This window comes from Pristis pectinata, chromosome X, assembly GCF_009764475.1.
Source record: "Pristis pectinata isolate sPriPec2 chromosome X, sPriPec2.1.pri, whole genome shotgun sequence".
Classification (NCBI taxonomy): Eukaryota; Metazoa; Chordata; class Chondrichthyes; order Rhinopristiformes; family Pristidae; genus Pristis; species Pristis pectinata.
The window spans coordinates 6,825,130-6,846,549 of NC_067450.1; the positions used below are offsets into that span (position 1 = coordinate 6,825,130).

Below are 21,420 nucleotides of genomic sequence, written 5' to 3' on the forward strand. Positions count from 1 at the left end.
CCTTCCTTTGGGATCCATTAGGACAGTTTTCTGGCAGCTGCCACTTCGCTGATTGGCTGCCCCAGGAGCTGGTAGGATGGGGTGTGAGACCAGCAACCACTGAGCTGAGGGATGTTGGACTGAACAGATTACATTAATACTGACAAATTGCTTGAAATTGCCTGGTGCATCTTATTGACAGCAAGTAACCAGTCTGGGTCAGGCTGGCATTTCTGGGGCAGCATGGGAACCAAGCTGAGGACCTCGACATATTATCTTATGCATGAATTTGGCAAGAAGCTGGAAAGCTTTTAAGTTCTTAAACACAGCACTTCAGATGGTTTCCTTGAAAGGAGTAGCAGGTGGGCTCAAAATACAAATATTAACAACACAACCTTTCCCTCAGCAATAAGGGGCAGCACCTTGATGGCTAAAACCAACAGTTCCAAATGGAACTGCAAGTGTTTAGCTGTTGAAACAGTCGTATGGCCTGGACATATCCACGCGACCTCAGAATCATAGTCATGTCCATGTTGACCATCAAGTACCCATCTATACTCATCCCATCTACCAGCATGTGGCCTGCAGCCTTCTCTGCCTTGGTGGACATGCCTACTTTCAGACAGTGTCTTCGGGTCAGGGACCTTTCATCAGCACGTCCCAGTAGGCCAGACTATCCAACAGCTGACAACGTTAGCAGCACATTGCACAGGCAGGCTGTCCATCATTTCATCCTATTACAGACGTTCCCTCTGTTCTACCCATTGCCCTCCTCCACCTTCTCTGCTGCTTACACTAATTCACTTTTGACCTGAAACGTTGACTGGTTTCTCGTTCCACAGGTGCTGCTTCTTCCAGCATTTCTGTCAGTGGGGGTTGGGGAGATGCGATGTTGGATCAATGCCTGGAGACAGCTGGGGGTTGGAGACCAGGCTGAGTGTCAAAGTCATGTGGTGCTGGGGGCAGGAGTGATCAGGGGTGCTCCAGGGTGTGAGGGTGAGGGGCATTCGTGGAGATGAGGGCCAGGTGTATATACAAAAAACATATACAGAAAATACAATACAATCAGTAGATGTCTTTAGTTACATTCATGGTGTTAATAAGTTAATACAGTCAATGTACATAGCACTAATGCCGTTCATGTGTCCTCTTCGACAATACACTCCTCAAGTGTTTGCAGGGCTCTTACACAGGACCCAGTCCCTCAGTGTCCAGTGGCAACAGGACTCTAGACTGTGGTCGCTCCCCACAGAGCCTTTACATTGGCTGCACCAAGCTTCAGTGCGTCCCTCGGCACATACTCCTGCAGCCTGGACTGTGCCATTCGGCAGCATTCCCTCACGGACTTCTCGCTGTGATGAAAGACCAACAAGTTTCAAGCAGACCAGAGAGTGTCTTTCACCGGGTTGATGACCTTCCAGCAGCACTTGACATGTCTCGGTGTGTGTCCCCGGGAACAGCCCGGAGATCAGGGTGTAATGCAGCTGCTTGGAATGAACCTCAACTCGGGTCCTTGCATGGTTTTCCACACATTATTTGCAAATGTACAGTCCACAAAGAGGTGAACACTTGTCTCATCTTCATTGCAGCCATCTCGAAGGCAGCGTGTGTCAGGAGTGAGACTCTGACTGATTTAATTCTGGGACTCCGCCTCTGTTTATTAGCACTCTACTTGACCAATGAGTGCATTTCTGCTATAACCATCTTCACTTACAATACATGGGTATATCCTTTATTATAACAAGGTGCTCTCCACTTGTGAGAGCATCAAAAAAGAATGTTGTTACAAGTAAATAACTATACAAAGCCATTCAGACTGAATCAGAATATTTAGAAAGTCACCAACAGTGCATTTTGTAAGAGGATTTTTAATTAACTACTTAGCATGCTCCTTTTCAAGGGATCAGCGCTCCACATCCAACCAATATGAATTTCTTCTTTGCCCTTAAGTCCTCCAATCTAGTCAGTGGTAGGGATGCAGCAGTCTGGTGGCTACGTTACTAGACTAGAAATCGAGAAATCTACACCAGTGTTCTGGATGTTGGAGTTCAAATCTCTGCCTCCACCCTCCCCGCCCCATGTCCATGGCAACTGGGGAATGTAAATTTAGTTGACCAAATAAATTCAGAATGAAAAGATTGCAACAAGTGAGCATGAATTTTCATTAAAACCTTATTGTCCTGTAAGGAAGGAAATTTATTGTCGTATCAGCATATGTGACTCCAGACCAACAGCAAAGACTCTAAACTGTCCTCATGAAATGCCCCAGCTAGCCATTAAGAGCAGGGAGAAATTTGGGTCAGGCAACAAGTACAAATGCATAAGTAGCAGAATAATTGTAAATAAGTAATTAATGGATTAAGCTGTAAATGTAAATAATTTTGTGCTTTGAATATACAGCCTCAGTATTGCTGGCAAATTTGCATTTAAGGTGTTTGGGCTGGACTTTGACTGAATGTCTCATTTTGCTGATTCAATTCATGCCATCTTTCACGAAATGCATGCCCAAAAAAGCAAAGGGATTGAAGTGTCAGACTGGTAATAAGAGGTGTGAGACAGATTCTTCCCATGGTCTATCGCCAGGCTGATCACACCCTTTGCATGCTTTGAAGCTCTTTGGGCTGATTTGGCGGGGGCGGGTGTGGGAATCGAACCTTTGAGGCAGAAGATCATGGTTCAAGTCCCATTCAGGGGGCTGGAGCACATAATCTAGGTTACTGGTGCAGTGCCGAATAAATTTTCAATGGAAATGACTGAAAACCGGCCAATCATCGCCCACTTATAATAATGCTCTTTTCATGCTGTTCAGGCAGTCAATGACCACTCAGGCAGTAGAAAGAACAACATTTGTTCAGTTGGACGTGACATATGCAGTGCTCTTGGTGGAAAGGCTCCATGGAAATGGAGCAATCCCAATTTATCCTCAATGCATTGAGCATTCCAACATCCGGATCAAATCATCAGTGTTCTTTAAATATTCATTCATGATTTCCATTTATAGAACCACTTAGACATCCAACTTTGCTCTCATTACAATTCTGTCTTAGAAGCATAATAAAAATTTAAATCAAAGTAATACATTTTAATTTGAACTCCGTTATTATTTATACACTCAATTAATGGCAAATTAACTTTTGACAGTCACCTAAACCAAATCATTTGACATGTCAAATTAATAGCATGAAACTGACTCAATTAGCTGAATGAAGATTGAATTCATTTCGATCTAAGTCATTGAACTGATAGGATCACAGTGCTGGAACGCGACAATTCACTTGAGAGTAATTTTGACTTTGGGTGGGTGTGCACAGTGGGTGGGATATCAGGACTTTAGCCTCTAACAATGTAATGTTCAGCACCCACTTCTGATTCAGAATGTCATTGTCCAAAACGTTGAGGGAATCATCACAATCTCTTCATAAAATTGCATGTAGTTCACTAACATCCTTTAAGGCAAGAAATCTTTCTCTGTTGATTAACACTCGACTTAACCAGTGAAAGCCTCTGTGCTCTTACCATCTGTAAGCAATGCGGTTGACGTCAGAAATGGCCTTGCACTACTGCCCAAGGTTAACACCTTAAGCCAACTCTAAAGAACATAATAATGTTAAGTATACTCAATAGGTGTAAACTTCATCAGCTAGTTTTGGGGACTGCAATAAATGTTCGTCTTGTCAATAAGCCTGCACCCCATGAAAGAAAAAGTATTATGCAGAATCTAAATAAAATTTGACCAATTGGGTTGAATGGCCAATTTGAACCTCCTCTTGCCACATCTCCCCTATTAGTACAGCCATTCCATTCTTCTTTCCCTGATGTGCTTATCCAACTCTATAGAATCGTACAAAAAAAATTTCTGACACAGAAGGAGGCCATTCAGCCTATCGTGCTTGTGCTGGTTGAAGAAGAGCTTCCCAGCCCACTCTCGCCTTCCCACACTGGGTCCATAACCTTGCAGGTCACAGCTGTTCACTTACACATCCGAGTATAGTTTAAGGTGATAGGATTCCTGCCTCCATCAACCTTTCAGGCAGTGAGTGAGTTCCAGTAAGAAATTTTTTTCCTCATCTCCCCTCAAGACCTACTATTCACTTTAGATCTGTGCCCCCTGATTCATGGCCTTCTTGTTAAGGGAAATAAATCCTTCCTACCTGCTCTATCTGTACCCCTCATAATGTAACACATTTCAATTAACTCTCCCCTCAACCTCCTCTATTCCAAAGAAAACAATCCTAGCCTCTCCAATCTTCCCCCATAGCTATAACCTTCCAGTCATGGCAACATCCTCATTAGCCTCCTCTGTATCCTGTCCACTGCAATCACATCTTACCCATGATGTTGTGACTAGATCTGTATACAGTACTCAACCTGTGGTCTAACTACATGGGATTAGTGTAGGTGAGTACTTGATGGTTGCCATCGACATGGCGGGCTAAGGGGCCTGTTTCTGTGCTGTATGGTTCTTTGACTCTCATGGTGGCTAAAGTTCTGGCATAACCTCCCTGCTTTGACATCCTGTGCTTTGGCTAACAAAGGAAAGTACCCTGTAACCATTATCAATCACCTTATCAACTGTTGCTGCTTCCTCTCAAGGTCTGTGGACATTTACTCCAAAGTCCCTCTGTTCCTCCACACCACTCAGTATCCACATCTATTGTAATCCGCTTAACCACTCCTTGTTTCCACTTTCTTACCATTTTCTGAGTAAAGAGAATGTTTCTGAATTTCATATTGGATTAATTAATGACTGCCTTATATTTGTGAACAGCTCCAGTTCACCTTATCAATCTTGCCCTGGTGATTAAGCACATGCAGTGAAATGAAAGCAGACTTTTAAGTCCTATTTCCTACGCAGTGGCATATCCAGTCCTTGTGATGTTTAGAAATACACAAATCAACATTTTTGTTGTTGCAGTTGTCACTCCAGCTCAACTAGAGCACTGTGCATGTTTCAGGCCACCTACATATTTTACATAGAACATTACAGCACAGTACAGGCCCTTCGGCCCACAATGTTGTGCTGACATTTTATCCTGCTCCAAGATCTATCTAACCCTTCCGTCCCACATAACCCTCCATTTCTCTATCATTCAGGTGTCTATCTAAGAGTCTCTTAAATGTCCCTAATGTGTCTGCCAATGTACCTCTAGAAAAAAATTCAATCAGACTGATCAGACAGGTTCTACCCTTGACAAAGCCATGCTGGCCATCTCTGATCAAGCCAAGAGATCAGTCATCCTATCCCTCAGAGTTTTTCCCCCCAATAACTTTACTACTACTCGTCAGGCTCACAGGTAGGTAATTTATCAGGTTTTGCCTTGCTTCCCTTCTTGAAAAGGGGGGGCTACATTTGCCATCTCCAGACATCTGGTACCTCAGTTGTTTAAAAATCTCAGTCAGAGCCCCAGAAAGTTCTTCCCTTACCTCTCATAGCACCCTGGAAAACTTCCCACTCATTAAGAGGTACCATTGGATAAATCCCCAGTTAAAATTTGGTTCTGCAATGTCCAATCTGCTCAAGGCGGTCACTGTTTAAAATTAAGGGGTCGCCCATTTAAGACATTGATGAGGCAAAGTTTGTTCTCTCTGAGGGTCCTGAGTGTTCGGAACTCTCATTGGTAAATTGCTTTATTATTGTCACACGTACCGAGGTACAGTGAAAAACTGTTTTGCATGCCATCCATACAGATCATTTCACCACATCAGTGCATTGAGGTAGTACAAGGGAAAACAATAACAGAATGCAGAATAAAGTGTGACAGCTACAGAGAAAGTGCAGTGCAGGCAGACAATAAGGTGCAAGGTCATGACCAGGTAGATTGTGAGGTCAAGAGTCCATCTTATCATACAAGGGGTCCATTCAAGAGTCTTATAACAGCAGGGTAGAAGCTGTCCTTGCGCCTGGTGGTACGTGCTTCCAGGCTTTTGTACCTTCTGCCTGATGGGAGGGGGGAGAAGAGAGAATGTCCGGAGTAGGAGGGGTCTTTGATTATGTTGGCTGCTTTACTGAGGCAGCGAGAAGTATAGACAGAGTTCATGGAGGGGAGGCTGGTTTCCGTGATGTGCTGAGCTGTGTCCACAACTCTCTGCAGTTTCTTGTGGTCCCAGGCAGAGCAGTTGCCATACCAAGCCCTGATGCATCCAGATAGGGTGCTTTCTATGGTGCATTGATAAAAATTGGTGAGGGTCAATGGGGACACGCTGAATTTCTCTAGCCTCCTGAGGCTAAAGGGCAGTGGATGCACAGTTTTTAAGTGTTTTAAAGCAAGGGGGTGAAAGGTTACTGTGGGTCAACTGGAATGCAGAGTTCAGGTTTTCAATCAGATTAGCCAGGATCTTATTAAGGGACCAACAGTCTCAAGGGGTTGGGTGGCCTACTCCAGCTCCTAATTTGTACATTCACATAAATGGGACATGGTCCCTGGGGCATTGCACGATGCTGATTGGTTGTCAAACCTTTCCTCCAAGTATCGCCGGGAGGGCAATCGGCATTTCTCCCAAACACTCACAATAGGTGAATATTGCTACAATATGGTGTCTCACACACAGCTCCAACATGGAATTTCACTGCCCGAGACTAATAAAGGAGTGAGAGAGGCATTGCATCTGCCTCACCAATCTCCTTCAGGGAAGGAGTTCAGCTGGCAAGGCCGATGAAATCTTATACTGAACTCCCTCCCCAACAGCACTGTAGGAGCACCTTCCCCAGAAGGACTGCTGTGGTTCAAGATAGGGGCTCACCTCCACCTCCTCAAGGGCAATTAACGATGGGCGTTGCCTATATCCCATAATGAAAGAATAACAAAAAGTACTGTGTAATCTTTTACATTCACCTCATTGGGCAAAATTAGTTTAATGCCTCAACCAAAAGGCAGGACATCTGAGAGTGCAACAGTCAGTGCTGAAGGAGTGTATATTGTGGCCTTAGAGGACCCATCTATATCTTGGGCTTAAATCTCTGAAATGGAACTTCTTTTTCCTTCATAAGACTGTATTATGCACTGATACATGGCTGACGTCTGCACAAGTGATCGATAGCGTATAACTATTCGCATCATCTTCCACCTCAGAGGAAGCCAGACCTATGTTTTTCAGAACTGTTGCCAAATTACTGTTTTGAAGTTAATACTTCCTTCAAAAATAGATGTCTGCCTGAGATTCAGCTCTCCTCAAGTAATTGTGACAGTGTTCATATTGCATCAGAAATCATGGCTTTAGCTGTTTCAATTGCCATTATTTTTGAGCACAATCGATCCTACAGCAAATCATTCACTGCAATTCTTTTATTAGTCTGGCACATTAGTACAACTGGTTGGTTTATATATACGTTTCAAACAGGCGATGATTGAATTTTTACAATGTCTTGGGCACATAACTACTGCATGGTTAATCAAATTTTGCCATATTATTATTTTGATTGCATGCTATTATATTGTTAGACACTATGGAAATTTATCCTTCTTTCGGATAACTAACTTATTCTATGCTCAATCTAAGCTTGGGGTTCAATCTCGCTCTCCCCTTCCAAATTCTCGAAATAAAAATAACACTCAGGGTCACCTTCTGAGTGCATTTAAAAAAAATAATTGATTGAGGAGATGTTACGGGTTAGCACTTCACAGGGCCAGCTGGTGGACAAAGCCTGCAACCACAGCGTGACTGATGACAGAGCAAAAGTGAATGGGAGGTGTTAGACCACCAACCAATATGGGTCCATATTGATCCAAAAACTTGACCAAAAATTGTGACAGGAGGGATTAGCATTAAGCTTCTTTAATGTTGCAACTTCATCAGGTCGGTTTAGGAACCTGATGATTGAAGGGAAGTAGCTGTTCTTGAACCTGGTGGTGTGTGACTTCAGGCTTCTGTACCTCCTGCCCGATAGTAGCAGTGAGAAGAGGGCATTGCCCGGATGGTGGGGATGCTTGATGATAGATGCCGCCTTCTTGAGGCAGCGCCTCCTGTAGGTGCTGTCAGTGGTGGGGAGGGCTGTGTCCACAACTCTGCAGCCTCTTGCGTTCCTGTGCGTTGGAATTGCCACAACAGGCCATGACACAACCAGTCAGGATATCTGTGGAAGTTTATTAAGAGTATTTGGTGACACACCGAATCTCCTTAACCTTCGAAGAAAGTAGAAATCTCAACATTGAGACCTCCTAGGGCCGTTCCTCTTACCTGTACACCACTGTACCATCGCCTCTGGTGGGTCTGTCCTGCCTGTGAGACAACAATTGACTGTGCACTAATGTGGCTGCTGTGCAAGATGTTTTTAAAATTTATTTGATGAGCTCAAAGCTCTTTGCCCTTCCATCGTTGCTTGAGTGGTTTAATTCAGAGAGGAAACTCTCTGCATGGTAAGTGTTTGCAATGAATAATTTCCCCAAATATTAGAGTTAAAATGGGCAAGTTTAAAGCACTTTTTCCCCCTAAGCAATGAATTTGCACTTAAGATGTTGTCTTCAAGCAAGAATCATGAATATTTGAAAGTAGGTGTCATCAAAGTAGCTGGTGCTAATTGTCTTCCATAGTACTTTCACGTACAGTGTATTCCCATTCCTCCTCATTCACAAACTTCTCTTGTCTATATATATTTATTCAGTGATGGGGATGGCTGGTGTGGCTCACCTGTATAAATTAATGTTTTTGATTCAGATCACACTGTGCTAACTCTGTTTATATATAATCATTTGCTCACAATGTTTATGGCTATGGCAGTGGAAACTTGTATTTCGTACATACCGGTTAAATATTCAGACAATGTCGCATGGTATCATCCTAAGTTGTCCATAGTCACAGTGAAAAGTCTGCCTTGGGACTTGGAGAATTCCAGTTTTAGTAATAAGGTGACAAAAGATTTGGAATTAGTTTTTCCACGAAGTACCACAAACCAGACAGGGAAAGTGACCGGCTTCATTTTTTATGGTCTGGATCTTTGAGACAGATTATGTCAGCCTTGTGCCAAATTGCATTAGAACTGACTACGGCACGCCTTGCTGCTGAGAGGCTCTTGAGAGAGTTGGAGGATTGGAAGAGTTTGGCTCGTAGCCTGAACAGCCATCTGGTTGGCTGGGAGAACCATCACTGACATATGTAGTCGATTGACTTGGATTGGATGGTTGTCCAATTCCATCTGCTGGTAACGTCTTTGGTTTCATCAATGGTTGGACTAAGTTGATGTTTGGAGTAAGTTGAGGATGGCACAGTAGCGCAGCTAGTAGAGCCACTGTCTCAGAACTCCAATGTCCCAGGTTCAATCCTGACCTCGGGTGCTGTCTGTGTTGAGCCACTGTCTCAGAACTCCAATGTCCCAGGTTCAATCCTGACCTCGGGTGCTGTCTGTGTGAAGTTTGCACGTTCTCCCTGTGACCGTGTGGGTTTCCCCTGGATGCTCCGGTTTCCTCTCACATCCCAACGACATGCAGGTTGGTAAGTTAATGAGCCACTGTAAATTGCTCCTAGTGTGTAGGTGATGGGTAGAATCTGGGAGGAGTTGATGGGAATGTGGGGAGAATAAAATGGGATCAGTGTAAATGGGTGGTTGATGGTCGGCATGGACTCGGTGGGCCAAAGGGCCTGATTCCGTGCTGTATTCCTGTTTAACTCTATGAGATGCAACGAGGAAGCTGTTGCTTTTTCCCATTCGACATTCATCTATCCTCGTGTTGTGTTATTCAGTCGCAGTCTTTGTTTACTCTGTCAAGAGCAGGGCATGTACAATTTATCTTCACAATTCATATAAGGTCCCTCTCTTCAGTATATCGGTGCTTTGGTCAGTGCTGAGTCCGGTGGTGGAGTGGGAGGTCAGTTGCAACAGCATCATACCTCCCCCCAACCCCCACTCCAACACCCCACACTGCCCCGCACATCTGTAACTCCTGCCTGTGCAGGCATGGAGATCAGAGACCAGACGAGTGGAGAGATATGATCTGGCCCATCATCCACAGTCAGTCGGTCAGGAATTAATTAGCCACCTCATTACCGAGCACCTCCCTAGCACTATCGAATTGGATGGGTCACCATTGCCTCAAACATATACCAACAGGACCTGCACACTGACTAAACCTGCCCAAGTTCAAACCAAATCCCATCCCTCATATCCATGGACAACGCCATGTAGTGATGCCAGGGTATCACCACCTTTCTACAGGCCACAAGGGTTGAGCAATAAATGCTGGCCTGGTCAGTGACACCCATGACTCATAAATAAAGTACTGTTTACTCTCTCCATACTCTTTTGATTGTTTCTAGTTAATCTCCCCCAAACATCTTCATTTGTGCCAATTAATATTACCCTTCATTTCTGTTCATAACTGGCCTTTGATCCCTGGGTATAAACACATTCTTATAAGCTCCTTTTGCGCTGTGATTTTCACGCTATTTATTTGAACAGCTTTGTTAAAATGGTAAATTGGAGCATCTGACACCAAGGTGAATTGTAACCCCAGTGTGAAAACTGCATGGACACTGGCTCTGGGGAGTGAGATCTCAAGCTTTCTTCCCCATTTTTGTGTGTGCCTGCTGAATATTTAAAGACCTTTCAGTTGAGCTGTAGGTTGACTGAATTGTGTTTAACACTAAAAGCATTGCCTGGTAAACATCAGAGGAAGAGCATTAGTGTAAAGTTTTGGCATTTTACTTACCATCATAGAATGTTTCTTCAGACCAAACATTTGATTTCAAAGGACCTATGAAAAGAGTTTGGTAAATATTTCAGAGTGTTATATTCACACCAAAGGCAAGCAGCTATTCATATCTGTGGTCACATTGCAATACAGAAAGCATCTATTAATTTTAAAGATTGCATTTATTTCATTTCCGCTGATAGAAGTGGAATTTTAAACTCTCTGCTTTTGGAAGTAGCATTGCTATAATATCTTGTCTTCAGATCAAGGCGTCTCAGCATTTTTCAAAACTGTCAGATATTCCAGTGCGTTACACCCAATTAAATTCTTTCTAAAATGTTTTCTTTGCTGGAAATGCAGCAACCAGAATGCCATCTTTAAATCTCACCAGAAAATCTTTCCCTAAACTCATTTCTTTGACCTAATGTCTTTCAGGGAAGGAGATCTTCCATCCTTCCCCTGTATGGTTCATAGGTGACTCCAGACCCACCGACGTGGTTGACTGTTTCACTGCCACCTCAGTTCAGGGGCAATTAGAGATGGACAATAAATGTTGACGTTGCCAGTGACATACGCATTCCATTCTCTTTTCTCCTTGTGTGGCTTGCTGTCAACTTATTGATAATTGCTCCTGCATGGTTTAGTTGGTTATGTTAACATTTCCACGCAAATACAAGTTGTTGGCGTTGTCACTTTAAGGAGCAGGGAGAAGCTTTGCACAAACAAATTGGGCAGAATTGTCATTCAGAGCAATTTCTATTTAGGCTTAGGCATAATGGCTCAGAGAGTCCCTCCTTGCCCATGCTCTCAGCTCTTGAGCTATAACTGGACATGAAATAGGGTGTCGTTAATGCAACAGTTGTTCCGTTCATGAAGTGGGGAGTATGATTCACAGCAACATGTTTTGTACTCTCCTTGTCATGAAGGATATTTCACAGCTTTCAAGGCAGTATCCGACATCTGATGATTCTGTTGGGACAGAATCATCATTAGCACAACTTGTAATTGTAGCCATCCTAAGAGTTTCTGTATAATTACTATCAATGAAATTAATTAGTGCCTCAAACATGAATCTTTTTTTTCTCTCTGTGCTGTAGTGTAGGTTTGCTAAGGAACCAAGAATAAATGGTGGTAGGACACAAGTAGCTCAAAGTGATGTGTTTCAAAGCTGTGGGTAAATGAGCAGATTATGTTGGTAATATTAGATATGTTACTGGCTTGCTCAGGCACACTGAGAGGTGAGCCTGCTCTGTGATAGAACGAGATGGCAGTCAGCAACAGACCAGGCGGGCTTTATAATCAGTGACTCATTGACACAATGGGTTGGGCATTTCTTGAGCTGGACCTCTAAGTACTCAGAAATGAAGAACTGAAATAAAATTGTGGTATTAGTTCAATGGTAGCTGAAATTGTTTAGCCTTTGGAAAACTCAGTGACTAGGATTGGCAGAAGGAAATATCTCACACTCCTGTCGTGCCCTTTACAATTGCATTGTAACCCATGCAGTATTTTTGAAGTGTTGTCACTGATGGAGTGACAGGAAATTCCGCAGCCAATTTGTGCACAGCAAGATCCCACAAATAATAATGATCACATAATCTGTGGTAGTTTTTTAAAATTCATTTATGGGTTGTCGACATCCTTAAGAGCCCTTGAGAAGGTAGGCTTTTTGAACTGCTGCCATTGCATGTTGAGTCATAGGATCGTACAGCACAGAAACAGCTCCTTCAGCCCACCACATCCATGCTAGCCTTTTTGCCCATCTACACTAATCCCATTTGCTGCATTACGTCTGTATACTTCTCCTTCTGTGCCTTGCCTTTTTGAGTGTCTCTCCAAATGTCTCTTAAAGGTAGTGGTCGTATCTGATTCCACCACCTCCTCTGGCAGCGCACTCCAGATATCAACCACTCTGTTCAAAAGCATTACATGAGAGATAAGTGTTGGCCAGGGCACAATATCCTTTCTGTGGAGCCCTTAATCTTTTACAAAAGCAAGAAGGGCAGAGTAGGCTTTCATTTACTTACACTGAGAAGAGGCACCACTAACAATGCAGCACTCCCTCAGGATTGCCCAGAGTGTCCGCTTGGATTGGGAGCTTAAATTTCTGGACTAGAGCTTGAATCTACAACTTTATGACGGAGACAAGAATTTTAGCACTGAACAATGGTTGATACTGCCATCTTCGAAAAAATTCCTCTCATCTTTGGTTTCCATCTACGGATGGTTTGGGACCACCAGGGGATAAAGTTCCTCTAGTCCCCAAGGCAATCTGGACTGGGCCGTGATTCTGACTTCAAAGTGGTGTTCCATTCTTGAAATGGGAGTAAAGATGTTTTCAAGCATTGGGACCCTAACACAGAAATCCAGCCTTGGTACCACCATTGATGAGCCACTACCTGCAGCCACCAACTGACAGCAACACTCTCAGTGTGACATTTTCACCTCCAGCAGTACTATATTAAAATAACCTGTTTGCAATGGCCACTTTGCATCCTTTAATGCTGTCACCATTTTATAACCTTCCATTCCTTCTCTGTCACACACCTACCCAGCTTTCCCTTATACTTCTAGACTCGAGCACTGACAATGATGAGCTCCACATTCTAACCATTTGGCACGTTTAAAGGGCACTTGGATATGTACATGGATAGGAAAGGTTTAGAGGGATATGGGCCAAAGGCAGGCAAATGGGACTAATTTAGATGGGAATCCTCGTCGGCATGGACGAGTTAGTTTGAAGGGCTTCTTTCCGTGTTGTATAACTCTCTGACTCTATGACTCTCTCCGTGTAAAGAAGTTCCCGATTGGATTTCTCAGCAACTGTCTTTTATTAAGTGTCCTTGGTTCTGGTCTTCCCTCTGTACCTATCTGACCATCGTCTTCTATCATTTTCCCCTTTGTACGGGAAGGAACGCTGGCCTGTTCAGTCCATATAACCCTTCAGGTTTGTTACCTTCACAGTGCCTCAAAGTCTTCTTAAAATATGGAGTCTAGAGTTACGCAGAGTGTCCACATTGTAAATGTGGAGTGAATTCAGAGCAGTGTGCGAACTTCTGAAGCCATTCCACTTGTTATTTCCATAGCCAACTCAAATCACAGTTAACAAAAACTATTATGCAAAACACATTCGTATTCATAATGAAAGGCAGTGATCTATTATGTTAATTATCACAGGTAATTATCATACTTATCAATTGCACTAATAAATACAAGCATCTGAACCCTTTTTCCATCAAACAATAACCATTGGTGTTTATGGTTTCTATGGCAACAGTGGCCGAAGAATGCAGATATCTATACAATTAACACTGTGCATTTAGTTTATTAAAATACACATCAAATTAGAAGAGGGACTGCACAATTATGCCCCGATGCCCTGTTCATATCAAAATGAAGCAAAAAAGCTCCAGATGGTGGAATTTTATGCATCACTGGAAATCTATAATTGCTGTTGTGAATTGATTTTGTTTACTGCAGCACAGTGATTAGTCTAATTTGGTGTTTTTTTTGGAATGTTGACCATACACGAGCAAACAATCATTTCCAGCACCATGGAACATTTGGGGGGAGTTTCATCCCGTAGACTTATAAACTACTCTGGCATGAGTGAAATTATGTTTGTTCCACAAGCATCTGACCAGAATAAATGAAGCTGAGCAGATGAGGTAACTTCAGTGTGGAAAGTGAGGATGAATAGGAAAGAGGTGAGAATCACCGGTTATTTCATTCAGAAAATTCCGAGGATCAGTAAAGAACGATACAGAATTTTCCCTTTGAAGCGAAACTAAATGGGGTGGGTTGAAGTGATGAAATAGATTGCGCAGAATGTTAAAGGGGCAAGCTATCTGGGTTAAGTAGCTTTCTCCTGATCCCAGTGTTCCTCAGGTTAATCCGTGTGTGGCTCAGAGATGAAGAAGCCAACGTGCTAAATTGGAGTGTCCCGAGCAGGGTTTCTATTGAAGGGACAGCACAATTCCAGGAGCTGTAACACAGTAAAACCTTTCCCACGTTCAAAACTAGAGGCCACTTTGTCTTCCTAATTGCTTGCGCTATCCATGTGCTAACTCTCTGTGATTTGTGTTCATGATGCTCCAACTCCCTCTGAAAATCAACATAAACTAGTCTCTCCCCTTGTAAAATATACTCTGCTTTTCCATACTCCCTACCAATATAGTTCATTTCACACTTCCCCACTTTACACACCACCTTCCTAACCACTGAACCAGCTTATGTCCCTTTATGTATTTTTGTTATGATCGCTTATGGGACGTGTCCATCATTGGCAAGCCCAGTATTTATTGCCCACCCCTAGCTGCCCTTGAGAAAGATATGGGGAGCTGCCTTCCTGAACCACTAAAATCCGTATGTGAGGCATTTGTATTGATCCAGGATTTAGACCCAGCAATGATGAAGGAACTGCAATATATTTCCAAGTCGGGATGGTGTGTGACTGGGAGGGAACCTGCAGGTGGTGGTGTTCCCCTTCATCCACTGCCCTTGCCCTTCTCTGTGGTGGAGGTTGCAGGTTTGTAAGATGCGGTTGGATTTGCTGCAGTGCATTTTGTGCCTATCCACAGCCCACCACCCCACCTCACTTTGTATTTTCAGCAAACTTGGATTTATTTGTCCTTTTATCTAAACCATTAATGCAGATTGTAAATAACTGGAGCCCAGCACTGATACAGTTCAGTGATAGGTACCCCAATGGTAACAACCTGCCGTTCCAAAATATGACCTAATTATTTCTACTCTCTGCTTTTTGACCAATAGCTAGTCTTCAGTGCTAATATATTATCCCCAATGTCATGAGCAATAGTCTGCCATCTTGTCAAAAGCCTTCCGAAAATCCAAATATCATCCATCTACTATCTCCCCCTTATCCAGCTTCAAAATATTCTTTGAAATTAATCAAACCAATGAACCTTCCATAAAACTGGAGCGATTTTGTCTAATCGTACTGTGAATTTTCAAATACCTTGTTAAGGTGTCATTAATAATAGTTTTTAGCATTTTCCCAAGAACTGACATCAAACTAATTGGCCTATAGTTCCCTGTTTTCTCTCGCCTTTGTTTCTTGAATAGTGGAGTTCTATTTCCTTATATGACTGCTGATGGAACTACAATTGACCTGTTTGGAATCCACAATAATGGCTATGTATGAAACCTCTTCTTCTTGGAAGTTGTTGGTGTGTCTGGAATGCAGTACTTGAAAGTACTGGAACCAAATTCCATAAGAAGTGTTAGAAATCAATTGGATAAACACCGTAAGGGGGCTACTTTGCAGATTTGGGGGAAAAGGGCCTGCAAGTAGATTGGGCAGCAGTTGTAAAGAGATGGCACAGGAACAATGGGCGAAATGGCCTCAATCTATGCTGTTCAACCCCTGATAAGTGACGTGTGGTGCAGCAACACATGCTAGCTGAAAATATGGTCCTTTTGATTTAAAGGGTGTGAATTTTGGAAGCAGAGTTTCCACTGCCATGTTGCATGTTTAGTCCGTATCGCAGAGTGCAAATTTCCACAATTCCTAAATTGGGCTGGGGTTAGCACAGGTGGTGAGATCACGGCTTGAGTCCTGAAGTTTGATTCAGTGCCAGCAAAAATTAATTGAAAAGCTTTAACAAGCATTAGTAACAAATCCTTCTGTGTCAGCAGACATCAGGGAAGTTGGGGGAAAGAGAAGGCTCAGGGTGACTGGTTTGCATTTTAGCAAGCTCTGAGCTGTCAACTTCCAGCCAGCTGGCAACCAGCAGACAATGAGGTCATGCGGCCCACAATGCACTGGGGTGAAAAGATGCATTACAAGTTGGCACACTCTTCTTCTTGGCAAAGGACTGTGTTTGTAAGAAGGTTGCTGGCAGTTTCCTTTCACTTAAGGAGAGCATAAAATGCTCATCTCACACAGACTTTCTATTTGGGATGCTTTATCTATTGGACGAGCAGATTGGACTTTAGAACCATGTGATGCTTGCTGAAGTAAAAGAATTTGGATTCAGGTTTAAAAAAATCAATTGTCTTTCTTATTTTAAAGTGAACTCTTGTCTCACAATATGCTTAGCTCTTAATTACAGTCCAGCAAACCACACAGTTGGATTGTAGAGCTGCAAAGAGTATGGGCTGCCACAGTTTAGGAAGAAGGCCACTGCCTCATTCTCAAGGGCAACAAGGGGTGGGTGAAATTTTCTCCCCTTGCCACCAATCTCAACCTTAAAAAGACAACTTCATTCGGACTCCATTCAGAGTGGTGTATGGAAAGAATTGGTACAATGGCTTCATTTTACACCATGCTCTGAATGAACGTTGTACCTGGGGTATATCCCATGCTGATCATTAGCCTCTCAGAGAGAACAACTCAGTCTTATTCCCCTCCCTTTCATTTCATTGATTAAGCATCAGAAACACTCACACAGATAGGTTTTCTGTTACATTCGGCGTAAAGTGAGTGGTAGGACCAGTCCATCTGCTCCCCTGAACCACAAAGGTCTCTTCCCATGCCACAAGAGATGGCGGGAAGAAATTCCTCTCAAAAGCCAATGGAACCAAAAGTACAAAAGATAGCACAGCAGGAAGTCAATACTCGACCTGGTTTAGAGCTGGCAACTGATGATGAATTCCCCATACCTCAGGGAGTGCTTGGTTGGCCACTTCAGACATTTGTGTATAACGTGCGGGTGTGTGTATGTCTGTAATGTGTGCATATGATGTGTTGGTGTGTATGTGTATAATGTGTGTATAATATATGCATTTAGTGTATGTGTAGAACATGCAGGTTTATGTATGTATATAATATGTGTGTATAATGAGTGGGTGTGTATATAGTGCATGTGTGGAATATATGGAAGTATATATGTATAATTTGAGTATATAATGTATGTGTAGAATATGTGGGTGTGTGTGCATATAATAAATGTGTGTAATGTGTGTGTATGATGTGTGTGTATATATAGTGCATGCATGTAATGCGTGGGTGTGTGAATGTATATAATGTGTGTGTTTGTATCTAATGTTTGTGCTTGGTTTAGAGATACTTTGTGAGCAGTCTGCTGAATTCAACAGAAAGTCATTGACAAAAGCACCAAGATAAAGTGGCATGATTGCTGCTAATGGTTTGGTTGAAGGAAGAGAGAGACAGAAAGAGTGTGGTATGTCTAAGTTTGTGGATGACACAAAGCGAAGAGGAAAAGGAAGTTGTATGTCAGGGAGCAGGAACTTGCAGAGACTCACAGAGAGACCAAGTGGGCAAAGCTGTCGTGTTAGAGTTCAGTCTGGGCAGCATGGGATTCTCTGTTTTAGCCAGGATTTTTAAAATTTACTCAATGAGGTGGATGGACAGGAAGAGAAAAGTGGTTCCAACAAACGTGCTCCCTCACCATCATAGCCAGAACATGGTAACTGAGCGTGTAGGCCGTATCTCAAACAGTGATGAGTCAGAGTACAGGAAGGAGATAGAGAGCTTAGTGGAATGGTCTCATGACAACAACCTTTCCCTCAATGTCAACAAAACAAAAGAGCTGGTCATTGACTTCAGGAAGGGGGGTGGTGTACATGCACCTGTCTACATCAATGGTGCTGAGGTCGAGAGGGTTGAGAGCTTCAGGTTCCTGGGAGTGAACATCACCAACAGCCTGTCCTGGTCAAATCACGTAGATGCCACGGCCAAGAAAGCTCAGCAGTGCCTCTACTTCCTCAGGAGGCTAAAGAAATTTGGTTTGTCCCCTTTGACTCTCACCAGCTTTTACCGATGCACCATAGAAAGCATCCTATCAGGATGCATCGCGGCTTGGTACGGCAACTGCTCTGCCCAGGACCACAAGAAGCTGCAGAGAGTTGTGGACACAGCCCAGCGCATCACATACACCAGCCTCCCCTCCTTGTACTCTGTCTTTACCTCTCGTTGTCTTGGCAAAGCAGCCAGCATAATCAAAGACCCCACCCACCCGGGACATTCTCTCTTCTCTCCTCTTCCATCAGGTAGAATATACAGGTACCTGAGGGCACGTACCAGCAGACTTAAGGACAGCTTCTACCCCACTGTGATAAGACTATTGAACGGTTCCCTTATACGATGAGATGGACTCTGACCTCACAATCTACCTTGTTGTGACCTTGCACCTTATTGCACTGCACTTTCTCTGTAGCTGTGACACTTTACTCTGTACTGTTGTTGTTTTTACCTGTACTACCTCAATGCACTCTGTACTAACTCAATGTAACTGCACTGTGTAATGAATTGACCTGTAAGATCGGTTTGTAAGACAAGCTTTTCACTGTACCTTGGTACAAGTGACAATAATAAACCAATACCAATACCAACACCCTTACCTATCACTCCTGCCCTAAACCCCCATCTCCCTGAGTCCCCATGGAAAGGTGAGAAAAGACAAGGATTGATAAGGGAAAAAAAACTCCAGAAAATTTCCTCTCTGTCTGCCCAGGCAGTCACAACCAATCCAGGAGATCACGTGGACCAAGTGAACAGAAGAGGTCAGGAATTGTCTATGTTCTCTCCGTCTCTCTTTCTTCACATCAGCTGTGATGTTGTCGGACACTGCAGCACCTTCCCCTCTCAGGTGAGGAGGTGTCCAGTGCCACTGCCAGTGCTCTACCGGCGGATTCTGTTCTCCATTCATGTTCGCTTACAGACATACATGCATTTTCCAACATTGGGGTTAGCACACCACAGCCATTACGTTTTGAAACCACACCACTCCAGCTGATGCCAATAACATGGCGACATGCTTGTGGGCCATGCTTTGCAAACATACTGTCAAGGCTGGCATATATTAAATAGCAACTTCACAGCTGGTGCCTGTGTTCACTCACCTTTGAGCCCCACACCATCAGGAGAGGAGCAAGACTGATAAATCATTTGGTAGAAGACAGTCTATAAACCAGTTATCCCATTTGTATCAGGTACGTTATGCCTGCCCTTCCAGGGAAGTGATTATCCTCGGTCACTTTACAAGAAAGCAGGCTATGTGCTAACTCTAATCATCTGGATTAATACGGAAATATGCCCGGGATCCAGATTGAATGGGATTGGTGGAAATTCTAAAATCAATACTGATAGGTCAAAGACCAGCAGCTTCTGGTGAGAAGCAGCTCATTGAACTTGTCACATGTCCAGCTGAAGTTAGGACAGATAATGAAATTTTCATAAATCCCTGTCAACATTTCAGTAAGCAGTTTATTTTGGTCGCTGGCCCAGAAACTCAGCACTGGTTTTCTGAGTGAAAGGAAATCGGTTATTTCTGGAGAGGAATGCCACTGCGGCCATTTTCAGGTCAAATCCTCTCACCGCTTGCTCCCGACCACAGTTGTGCTGATGACGTGATTTGCATTTCAGACAGAATTAGGCCATTCATCCCATCGAGTCTGCTCCACCATTCAATCATGGCTGATTTTTTTTCTCAACCCCATTCTTCCACCTTCTCCCTGTAACCCTTAACCCCCTTACCAACCAAGAATCTATCAATCTCTACCTTAAATACACCCAATGACTTGCCCTCTGTGGCAAAAATTTCCATAGATTCATCACTCTCTGGCTGAAGAAATTCCTCCTCATCTCAGTTCTAAAGGGACGTCCCTTTATTCTGAGGCTGTGCTCTCGGATCCTGGACTATGCTACTACTGGAAACATCCTCTCCACGTCCACTCTATCCAGGCCTTTCAGTATCCAGTAGGTTTCGATGAGATCCCCCCTCATCCTTCTGAACTCCATCGAGTACAGGGCCAGAGACATCAAACGCTCCTCATACGTTAAGCCTTTCATTCCCAGATGTTCATTGGCTGTAAAGCTCTACAGGAGGTCCTGAAATAGAAGTCTTCCAGCTTGCACGTGAGTTGTGAAGCAGCTTTCTACGCAGACCCACTTGAAAGGATTGGAGCTAAGGAAAAATGTGCTGGCCCTGGAGAAGGTCCAGAGGAGGTTCACAAGAACGATCCTGTCCAAGTATCTTTTAAACGTTGTTAATAATGTTGATTATGGGGAACTGTCACAGAAGATACTTGGACAGGTACATGGATAGGAAGGGTTTAGAGGGGTATAGGCCAAACACGGGCAAATGGGACTAGCTTAGATGGGAATCTTGGTCGGCATGGACCATTTGGGCTGAAGGGCCTATTTTCGCGCTGTATGACTCTATGACTCTGTAAGCCTCAGTCCCCCGATCTTCCAAATATTTATCTATCTCCACCTTAAATATATCCAATGATGCGGTCTCCCCCCACCCTCGGGGGCAAAGAATTCCAGAGATTCACCACCCACCAAGAGAAGAAATTTCTGTACATCTCGGTTTTAAATGACCGGCCCCTTATTTTGCAACTATGCCCCCTTTGTTTGTGACTCTCCCACTGGTGAAAACATCTCAACATCTACCCTGTCAAGTCCCCTTAGGATCTGATACATTTGAATAAGGTCACCCCTTATTCTTCTCAACAAGTACTACGGACCCAAACCGTCCAGCCTCTCATGATAGGACACCCTTCTCATCCCAGGAACTACCCTGGTGAATCTCCTTTGGACAGCCTCCAATGTGACTATATCCTGTTTTAGGTAAGGGGCCCAAAACTGTGTGCAATACTCCAGGTGTGGCCTCACCAGCACCCTGTACAACTGTGGTAAAACCTCCCTGTTCTTAAACTCCAGCCCCTTTGCAATGAAGGCCAACATGCGGTTTGCCTTCGTAACCGCTTGTTGGACCTTCCTGCTAACTTTTTGTGATTTATGCACTTGAACACCTAGACCACTTTGAACTTCACTCACTTGCAGTCTCTCTCCATTTAGATAATAATCCACTATTTGATTCCTCTTACT

At 43.5% G+C, this 21,420-nt stretch overlaps 1 protein-coding gene and 1 long non-coding RNA gene across 2 annotated transcripts in view; one reads left to right on the plus strand and one right to left on the minus strand.

Moving 5' to 3' along the window:
• The window catches only part of asic1b (acid-sensing (proton-gated) ion channel 1b), a 641,514-nt gene that overhangs the window by 182,924 nt on the left and 437,170 nt on the right, over positions 1-21,420 (plus strand). The gene's annotated exons all lie outside the window — the stretch shown is intronic.
• Positions 7,757-19,551, minus strand: LOC127566962 (uncharacterized). The gene is made up of 3 exons (XR_007955807.1): positions 19,428-19,551; positions 10,620-10,664; positions 7,757-8,050 (listed from the first exon to the last, which is right to left on the minus strand). It is a non-coding gene; the product is annotated as an uncharacterized LOC127566962 (long non-coding RNA).